The sequence below is a fragment of the Orcinus orca genome, chromosome 2, assembly GCF_937001465.1.
Source record: "Orcinus orca chromosome 2, mOrcOrc1.1, whole genome shotgun sequence".
Classification (NCBI taxonomy): domain Eukaryota; kingdom Metazoa; phylum Chordata; class Mammalia; order Artiodactyla; family Delphinidae; genus Orcinus; species Orcinus orca.
In genome coordinates, this window is record NC_064560.1 from 76,561,765 (window position 1) to 76,572,679 (window position 10,915).

Consider the following 10,915-nt stretch of genomic DNA (forward strand, 5'->3'; position numbering starts at 1 on the left):
CCCTGCAGAAAGTAGGCATAGAGGGAACTTTCAACATAATAAAGGCCATATATGACAAACCCACAACCAACATCGTCCACAGTGGTGAAAAACTGAAATCATTTCCACTAAGATCAGGAACAAGACAAGGTTGCCCACTCTCACCACTTTTATTCAACATAGTTTTGGAAGTTTTCTCCACAGCAACAAGAGAAGAAAATGAAATAAAAGGACTCAAATCGGGAAAGAAGTAAAGCTGTCACTTTTTGCAAATGACATGATACTATATATAGAAAAGCCTAAAGATGCTACCAGAAAACTACTAGAGCTAATCAATGAATCTGGTAAAGTAGCAGAATACAAAATTAATGCACAAAAATCTGTGACGTTCCGATACACTAATGATGAAAAATTTGAAAGTGAAATCAACAAAACAATCGCATTTACCATTGCGACAAAAAGAATAAAATATCTAGGAATAAACCTACCTGAGACAAAGACCTGTATGCAGGAAATTATGACACTGATGAAAGAAATTAAAGATGATACAAATAGATGGAGAGATATACCATGTTCTTGGATTGGAAGAATCAACATTGTGAAAATGACTCTACTACCCAAAGCAATCCACAGATTCAATGCAATCCCTATCAGACTACCACTGGCATTTTTCACAGAACTCGAACAAAAAACTTCACAATTTGTATGGAAACACAAAAGACCCCGAATAGCCAAAGCAATTTGAGGACAAAAAACGGAACTGGAGGAATCAGGCTTCCTGACTTTAGACTATACTACAAACCTACAGAAATCAAGACAGTATGGTACTGGCACAAAAATAGAAAGATAGATCAGTGGAACAGGACAGAAAGCCCAGAGATAAACCCACGCATATATGGTCACCTTATCTTTGATTAAGGAGGTAGGAATGTACAGTGGATACAGGACAGCTTCTTCAATAAGTGGTGCTGGGAAAACTGGACAGGTAGGTACATGTAAAAGTATGAGATTAGATCACTCCTTAACACCATACACAAAAATAAGGTCAAAATGGATTAAAAGACCTATATGTAAGGTCAGAAACTATCAAACTTTTAGTGGAAAACATAGGCAGAACACTCTGACATAAATCACAGCAAGATCCTTTTTGACCCACCTCCTAGATAAATGCAAATAAAAATAACAATAAATGGGACCTAATGAAACGTCAAAGCTTTTGCACAGCAAATGAAACCATAAACAAGACCAAAAGACAACCCTCAGAATGGGAGAAAATATTTGCAAATAAAGCAACTGACAAAGGATTAATCTCTAATATTTACAAGCAGCTCATGCCTCCAAAGAAGATATACAGACTGCCAACAAACACATGCAAGAATGCTCAACATCAATCATTAGAGAAATGCAAATCAAACCTACAGTGAGATATCATCTCACACCAGTCAGAATGGCCATCATCAAAAAATCTAGAAACAGTAAATGCTGGAGAGGGTGTGGAGAAAAGGGAACACTCTTGCACTGCTGGTGGGAATGTGAATTGATAGAGCCACAGTGGAGAACAACAGCATGGAGGTTCCTTAAAAAACTACAAATAGAAGTGCCGTATGACCCAGCAATCCCACTAGTGGGCATATACCCTGAGAAAACCATAATTCATAAAGATCATGTACCAAAATGTTCACTGCAGCTCTATTTACAATAGCCTGGAGATGGAAACAACCTAAGTGTCCATCATCAGATGAATGGATAAAGAATATGTGGCACATATATACAATGGAATATTAGCCACAGAAAGAAAGGAAATTGAGTCACTTGTAGTGAGGTGGATGGACTTAGAATCTGTCATACAGAGTGAAGTAAGTCAGAAAGAGAAAGACAAATACCATATGCTAACACACATATATGGAATTTAAGGAAAAAAATGTCATTGACAACCTAGAAGTAAGACAGGAATAAAGAAACACACCTACTAGAGAATGGACTTGAGGATATGCGGAGGGGAAGTGTCACCTGTGACAAAGCGAGAGAAAGGCATGGACATATATACACCAACAAATGTAAAGTAGATAGCTAGTGGGAAGCAGCCGCATAGCACAGAGAGATCAACTAGGGGCTTTGTGACCTCCTGGAGGGGTGGGATAGGGAGGATGGGAAGGAGGGAGACCAAAGAGGGAAGAGAAATTGGAACACATGTATATGTATAACTGATTCACTTTGTTATAAAGCAGAAATTAACACACCATTATAAAGCAATTATACTCTAATAAAGATGTAAAAAAAAAAGCAGATCACAACCTTCCATTGGAGTTTGCTCCGTTATTCAGCTGTAATTAAGAGAAAACGGTTTGATTTACCCACAATCATCTCTCATTCTCCTTGTTCTAGTTCCTAGACAATAGACAGGACAGAGTTTCCTCTAAATTACATCCTTTGGATTTGCATTGCTGCTTGTACCAAAACACCATATTATGGCAAAAAAACCAAAAAGAGGTGTTGGAAATGTTAGCTGCATGTATATCCATGAAGTTAGAACACACCCTCACCATACACAAAAATAAACTCAAAATGGTTTTAAGACTTAAATATACGGCATGAAAACTCCTAGAAGAGGACATAGGCAAACCATTCTCTGACATAAATTGTACCGTTTTCTTAGGTTTGTCTCCCAAGGGAAACGCAAAAATAAATGAATGGTACCTAGTCAAACTTATAAGCTTTTGCACAGCAAAGGAAATGACAAACAAAATGAAAATACAACATACGGACTGGGAGAAAATATTTGCAAATCATGCGACTGACAAGGGCTTACTTTCCAAAATTTACAAACAACTCAAGAAAGACAGACATTATAGTCTACAAACAATAAATGTTGGACAGAAAAGGAAACTCTCCTACACTCTTGGTGGGAGTGTAAATTGGTGAAGCCCCCATGGAAAACAGTAGGAAGTTTCCTCAAAAAACTAAAAATAAACTTACCATATGATCTAGCAATCCCACTCCTAGGCATATACCCAGATAAAACTATAATTTAAAAAGTTGCATGCATCCCTATGAGCATTGCAGCACTATTTACAATAGTAAACTGCACACACACACACACACACACACACACACACACACACACACAGTGGACTATTACTCAGCAATCAGAAAGAATGAAATAACACCATCTGCAGCAACATGATGGACCTAGAGATTATCATACTTTGTGAAGTGAGAAAGAGGAAGACAAATGCCATATGCCATCACTTACATGTGGAATCTAAAATATGACACAAATAAAGATACCTATGAAAAGACATTATTACAAAGAAGACATACAGCTGGCTAACAGTCACATGAAAATATGCTCAACACCATTAATCATTAGAGATATGCAAATTAAAGACACAATGAGATGTTTCCTCAACCCGTCAGAATGGCTATTAAAATGACGACAGGATTTCCCTGATGGCGCAGTGGTTGAGAGTCCACCTGCCAATTCAGGGGACTCAGGTTCTTGCACGGGTCCGGGAAGATCCCAAGTGCCGCAGAGCGGCTGGGCCCATGAGACATGGCCGCTGGGCCTGCGTGTCCAGAGCCTGTGCTCTGCAACAGGAGAGGCCGCTGCAGTGAGAGGCCCGCGTACCGCAAAAAAAAAATGACCACAAATAACAAGTGATAGCGAAGATGTGGAGAAAAGGGAACCCTTGTACTCTGTCGGTGGGAATAATTGGTGTGGTCACTGTGGAAACAATATAGAGTTTTCTCAAAAAGCTAAAAATACATATACCACAGCAATTTGATTCCAGGGTATTTATCTGAAAAAAATGAAAACAATAATTCAAAGAGATACCTGCACGTCAATGTTCATAGCAACACTATTTACGGTAGCCAAGATATGGAAGCACCCTAAATGTCCATCAACAAATGAATAGTTTAAGAAGTTGTGGTGTATCTGTATATACATATGTGTGTGTGTGTGTGTGTGTGTGTATATATATATATATATACATATATATATATTAAATACTACTCAGCCATAAAAATGAAATTTTGCCGTTTGCAACAACATGGATGAACTTGGACGCTATTATGCTAAGTGAAATAAGTCAGACAAATACTGTATGATCTCATTTATATGTGCAATTTAAAAATAGAGAGTAAATTGATATTTACCAGGCAGGGTGGGGGAAATGGGGAGATGTTCATCAAAGAATACAAACTTTCAGATATAAGATGAATTAATTTTGGGAATCTAAAGTACGTCGCAATACTGTGTTACATACCTAAAATCCTGTGAGTGTAGATTTTAAATGTTTTCACAATAACAAGAAAAAATGGTAATTATGTGACATGAAGGATGTGTTACCTAACATTATTATGGAAGCATTTTGCCATATATACATTGTATATGTTAAACTTACAAAATATTATATGTCAAATACATTTCAATTAAGGTAGGAAATGAAGTTTGATAACCTTGCTCCAGGGTTAATAAGTACTCCCCAAGCACACATCATTCCACACGCCTTTTACCCTAACATTCCTTTTGGTTGTGTACCCAAATACACTCATGAGTATGATAAGAAGCTAATCCTAGAGAACACAGCTTTGCTTACATGATGAGGCACTTCACAGATTACACCTGGCCACCCAAGAATTTTCACATGAAACACTTGATTTGCAATAACTGGTGATATGTGTAAAGCTGTAATCTGCCCAGCAGGGCTGCTTTCACTGACTGATAAAATCTATCACTCACACGTTATGATTTTAGGGACTCCAAGAGGTATACCCCTTTCCTCTACCCCAAATCTTCCTTCAAAAAAAAGTTCTTTACACAAGGACAGAAATAAATAATCTCAGGCTCTCATCATGGTTAAATCTATTATTTACTTCAAAGTTATACTAATAACGTTATCACTTATCATCTTCCATTTTATGATACCTTCAAGTAATTGAACAGATAAATCCGATTTTTATGGTCTACTTTTAACCATGTTAGATTTATATTTCCTTTAAGGAGTAATTCTAGTTCAACCTCGGGCAAAATAACTCTCATCTCTTCTACCTTAATGGTAAAATGGAGACTAAATATTAAAGATACCTACTTCTTGGGTCTGGTGTGTTGTGTGTTGGTACAGGAAAAGCTCTGCTCAACATCAGATTTTATATTAACACAGATTAACATGGGTTGTTAATATGCAGCAAAGAGAAGTGACTCTGGCAGGTGAATATTGATACTCCTTAATGGAATCAAGTACATTGCATTGCAGGTGGCATAGCTAGGTATGAGCATTGCTGAAAAAGAATCATTTTTAAACCAGAAGGCAAGAAGTGTTCACCAATATTTCCAGCTTGGTGGAGGAAAAAAACATGCACTAATGAAAAACCTCAAAAGCACACACGTGAATCCCAGAGGCCATAAAAATATTGCCTAGGGCTTCCCTGGTGGCGCAGTTGTTGAGAGTCTGCCTGCTAATGCAGGGGACACGGGTTCGAGTCCTGGTCTGGGAGGATCCCACATACCGTGGAGTAACTAGGCCCATGAACCACAGCTACTGAGCCTGCGTGTCTGGATCCTGTGCTACGCAACAATAGAAGCCGCGATAGTGAGAGGCCCATGCACCGCGAAGAGTGGCCCCCGCTTGCCACAACTAGAGAAAGCCCTCACACAGAAACGAAGACCCAACACAGCAAAAATAAATAAATGAAAAAATATATATATATTGCCTACACAGGTACAGATTCTTAAAAACAAGGGATCAAGATGGCTCAGAAATATCTTCCACTGTTTATTTATTGCTATTTATAATGCTGAAAGGTCTTTCAGGGTTAGTTTTTCAGATGAGACATTACCCTGCCAGGGAAAGCAAAAGGAAATTCTTGACAGATTGTAGGACATGGGAAAGTGGATGGGGAGAGCGTCTGAAAAGAACTGCAGTTTGAAGCAACACAGCATAACAATGACCAGGATGGGGTGAGGATTCTGAGAAAAGTGCAGGGAGGAGAAAATTCAGTTAGAAAGTTCACTGTTTAAGGATGTGCACACAGACCACAGACATGGGCAATTCATATATAGCCAAAATTTCACATGTATGCTATCACTATGCAAGGAGAAATGTAAAAATGTGGGAAGTGAAATAAGGTTCCTGGTGTCAATTGTAAATGTTATCAACTTGGAAATAAGATTATACCCTGGTAGATAAACCGGTGCAATCTACACCTAAATAATGAGATTTATCACGTGAAAAAATAACCCAGTGATCAGTCTGGAAATAATTGAGAGACCCCCGAACCAGACTGCAATCTGAGAGAAGAATGGAATGAGATGGCAAGTATGGAGCCTGAGAACGTAGTTGTGTGTTGCTTACTGTTTTAGGGAGGCAAGCTGAAACTTTACAGTCGGTTGAGGGTCTGGGTCCTGGATAAAGACGCTGCCATTGCTCACTCAGCACTGCCCAGTCTCTGAGATAATCATGAGCCACTAGTCTGAGCATCTAGCTCAGTGGTAATGACCATTTTATCATAAAAACACCTTATTCTGGTATATACAAACCAAAAATACTGTCTGGAAATCTGTGAAAGTAGTGTTTGGCTCAGTGGGAGAGGAATTTGTAGTTAGACGGTCTACATTTGAATTTATTTCAAACTGTACATCATCTCCTGGAAAACGACAGTGTATTCTTTAGCCAAATTTAATCATATAACGAGTGTTTTCAATAATACACCATCAACCTGCCTTCATCTGTCCTTTGTCTAGCTTTACTTGTTAACTACAAAATGCAATTTTCTTCTCAGACTGTCATGAGCCTGTCCTCCATCCACTTCACACCCTGCGGACCCTGATACGGACAGGGTTGATTAATATGTGGTTATTTTCATTAATGTTTATGAGGGGAGGGAAGCGAGGTTGTCCTAGTAGTGTAAAGAAGATAATGCGAGTGCTGTAAATAGCTGTGAGGGAGGTAGCAGTTAGGGTTAGTAATAGGGCTCAGGCGTTGGTATAAGACGAAGTGGCGGCTTCGATGATGGGGTCTTTAGAGTAGAATCCTGTGAGGGATGGTATTCCTGTGAGTGTTAAACAGCCAATGATAAGGGCGGTTGCGGTGAAGGGAAGGGTTTTGTATAGCCTTCCTATTTTTCGAATGTCTTGTTCATTGTTTAGATTATGAATGATGGAGCCATATCATAAGAATAATATGGCTTTGAAAAAGGCGTGTGTGCAAATGTGTAGAAACGCCAGGTAAGGCTGGTTAAGACCAATTGTTACTATTATTAGGCCAAGTTGGCTGGAGGTGGAGAAAGCAATAATTTTTTTGATGTCGTTTTGGGTGAGGGCACAAATGGCTATGAATAAAGTGGTGAGGGCACATAGAGTAAGGGTTATTGTTTGAATGGGTTTGTTATTCTCCATTAACGGGTAGAAACGGATAAGTAGGAAAATCCCTGCTACGACTATTGTGCTTCACTGGAGTAAAGCTGAGACTGGGCTGGGACCTTCTATTGCTGAAGGGAGTCAGGGGTGTAGTCCAAATCGGGCTGATTTTCCAGCTGCGGCTAATGAGTCCTATGAGGCGAAGATTTGAGGAGTTTTGGTTGAGTATGAAAATTTGTTGTAAGTCTCATGCGTTCACGTTAAATAAAAATCATGCTATTGATATGAGGAATCCGATATCTCCGATGAGATTATATAAGATTGCTTGAAGGGCGGCTGTATTTGCGTCTGTCCGTCCGAATCATCAGCCAATTAGCAAGAAGGATATAATACCTACTCCTACTCATCCAATGAAGAGTTAAGAGATTGTTAGCTGTAACGAGGATGAGTATAATGATGAGGCAGATAAGTAGGTATTTGAAGAATTGGTTGATGTGGGGGTCAGAGTGTATATATCATAATGAGAATTCCATGATAGAATACTACGGGTAGTAGTACGGGTATGAATATGAGTGAAAAGTAGTCTATTTTGAAGCTAAGTGATAGTTTAAGAGTTTGGATGGTAATTCAGTGTCAGTTTGAAATGAATGCTTCTTGGTTTGTGTGAAGAAATTTTATTATTGGGATCACGCTAGTGATGAAGGCGGAAAGGGTAATATTTTTTTACATAGTGTTGGTACTTGCTGCTTTTGTAGAGGTTTGTGTTAGATATTATGATGGGGCAGTTAATATTAGTAATGTGAGTAAAGCCGAGGAAGTAAATAGGCTTATTACTTTTATTTGGAGTTGCACCAATTTTTTGTTTCCTAAGACAAATGGATAACTGTTATCCTTTAAAAGTTTGAAAAAGCCACATTGTTAGGTGTGGGGGTTTGAGTTAACAGTTCTTGCAGTACTTTTTCAGTAAGAAGTTTTGATCTTCTATTACTAGCTTCAAAAACTAGTGCTCTCTTTAAACTATACTTACAATAAAGAGGTCCTAAGATGATTTTGAGGTTTAGTGATAGGAGTAGTAAGGGAATAATGTGTAGGGCTATTAAGGCGTGTTCTCGTGTGAAACAGGGGGTGAGGTTGTTGATATGGTATGTTTGCCGCGTTGTGTCGTGATTAACATATATAGGGAGTAGAGAGCTGTGATTACAATATTTGTTCCTATTAGGATAATAGTGAGGTTTGATCATGAGAAAGCTGATATAATTACAAGTAGTTCTCCGATTAGGTTGATGGTAAGGAGTAGAGCGAGATTTGTTAGGCTTGCTAGTACTCATCAGGTCGCTATTAGCGGGAGAAAGATTTGTAGGCCTCGTGCTAGGATTCTGGTTCGGCTATGGATTTGTTCATAGTTCGAGTTTGCTAGACAGAATAATATAGAGGATGTAAGGCCATGGGCGATTATTAGAGCGGTAGCTCCTATGTAGCTTCAGGGGGTTTGGATGAGGATAGCTGCGATAACAAGTGCCATGTTGCTGACTGAAGCGTATGCGATGTGTGACTTTAGGTCTGTTTGATGTCAACAGATGGAGCTGGTTATGATTATTCCACATAAGGACAGCATGAAAAAAGGGTAAGCTATATGTTCTATTGGAGGGTTAAGAATTGATATAATTCGTAATAGCCTCCAAGTTTTAGTAGTGCAGCTGCAAGGACTATTGAACCTGCGATGGGGGCTTCTACGTGTGCTTTCGGTAGTCAAAGATGTAGTCCGTAGAGGGGTATTTTTACTGGAAAAGCTATTATGCAGGCTAATCATATGAAGATGTTGGATCAGGAAGTGGATAGTGGTTGGGCTCAGTGTTGTAATAATAGAAAATTTAGAGATCCTGATGTGTTTTGTAAGTATGTTAGTGCTACTAGTAAGTGGAGTGATATAAGTGTGTAAAATAGGAAGTAGAGTCCTCCATTGAGTCGTTCTGTTTGGTTACCTCAGCGGGTAATAATGATGAGAGTGGGGATTTCTGTAGCTTCAAATATGATGTAGAATAATATTAGTTCTGTGGCAGTGAATGTTAGAAGAGTTTGTAATGTAACTAGTATTGTAAAGTTTTTTTCAGACGAGTGGTTCTATGAGAAGGTTGGACTGGCTTGCTATTAGTACTAAGGGAAGGAGTCATATTGTCAGAATTAGGAGTGGTGTGGAAAGGGGGTCGGAGAATAATATTAGAGAGTAATTGAGACGGTTGTCGATGAATTCATTAAGATTAGGCTTGTAAAGCTGATTAGTAGACTGTGGGTTGTGGTATTAATTCAGATAGAGTTGTTTTTTTTTTTTTAACATCTTTATTGGGGTATAATTGCTTTACAATGGTGTGTTAGTTTCTGCTTTGTAACAAAGTGAATCAGTTATACATATACATATGTTCCCATATCTCTTCCCTCTTGCGTCTCCCTCCCTCCCACCCTCCCCATCCCACCCCTCCAGGCTGTCACAAAGCACCGAGCCAATATCCCTGTGCCCTGCGGCTGCTTCCCACTAGCTATCTATCTTACTACGTTTGTTAGTGTGTACATGTCCATGACTCTCCCTCGCCCCGTCACTGCTCACCCTTCCCCTTCCCCATAACCCCAAGTCCGTTCTCTAGGAGGTCTGCATCTTTATTCCTGCCTTACCCCTAGGTTCTTCATGACTTTTTTTTTTTTAATTCCATATATATGTGTTAGCATACGGTATTTGTCTTTCTCTTTCTGACTTACTTCACTGTGTATGACAGACTCTAGGTCTATCCACCTCATTACAAATAGCTCAATTTCGTTTCTTTTTATGGCTATTTTCCATTGTATATATGTGCCAAGTCTTCTTTATCCATTCATCCGATGATGGGCACTTAGGTTGTTTCCATCTCCGGGCTATTGTAAATAGAGCTGCAATGAACATTTTGGTACATGACTCTTTTTGAATTTCGGTTTTCTCAGGGTATATGCCCAGTAGTGGGATTGCTGGGTCATATGGTAGTTCTATTTGTAGTTTTTTAAGGAACCTCCATACTGTTCTGCATAGTGGCTGAACCAATTCACATTCCCACCAGCAGTGCAAGAGTGTTCCCTTTTCTCCACACCCTCTCCAGCATTTATTGTTTCTAGATTTTTTGATGATGGCCATTCTGACTGGTGTGAGATGATATCTCATTGTAGTTTTGATTAGATTAATGATGTTGAGCATTCTTGCATGTGTTTGTTGGCAGTCTGTATATCTTCTTTGGAGAAATGTCTATTTAGCTCTTCTGCCCATTTTTGGATTGGGTTGTTTGTTTTTTTGTTATTGAGCTGCATGTGCTGCTTGTAAATTTTGGAGATTAATCCTTTGTCGGTTGCTTCATTTGCAAATATTTTCTCCCATTCTGAGGGTTGTCTTTTGGTCTTGTCTGTGGTTTCCTTTGCTGTGCAAAAGCTTTGAAGTTTCATTAGGTCCCATTTGTTTATTTTTGTTTTTATTTCCATTACTCTAGGAGGTGGGTCAGAAAGGATCTTGCTGTGATTTATGTCATAGAGTGTTCTGCCTATGTTTTCCTCTAAGAGTAT

The 10,915-nt window shown here is 38.9% G+C and overlaps 1 pseudogene; it reads right to left on the reverse strand.

Annotated features, from left to right (window-relative positions):
* Positions 1–6,790: 6,790 nt before the first annotated feature.
* Positions 6,791–9,957, reverse strand: LOC125963464 (NADH-ubiquinone oxidoreductase chain 5-like; annotated as a pseudogene).
* Positions 9,958–10,915: the final 958 nt, after the last annotated feature.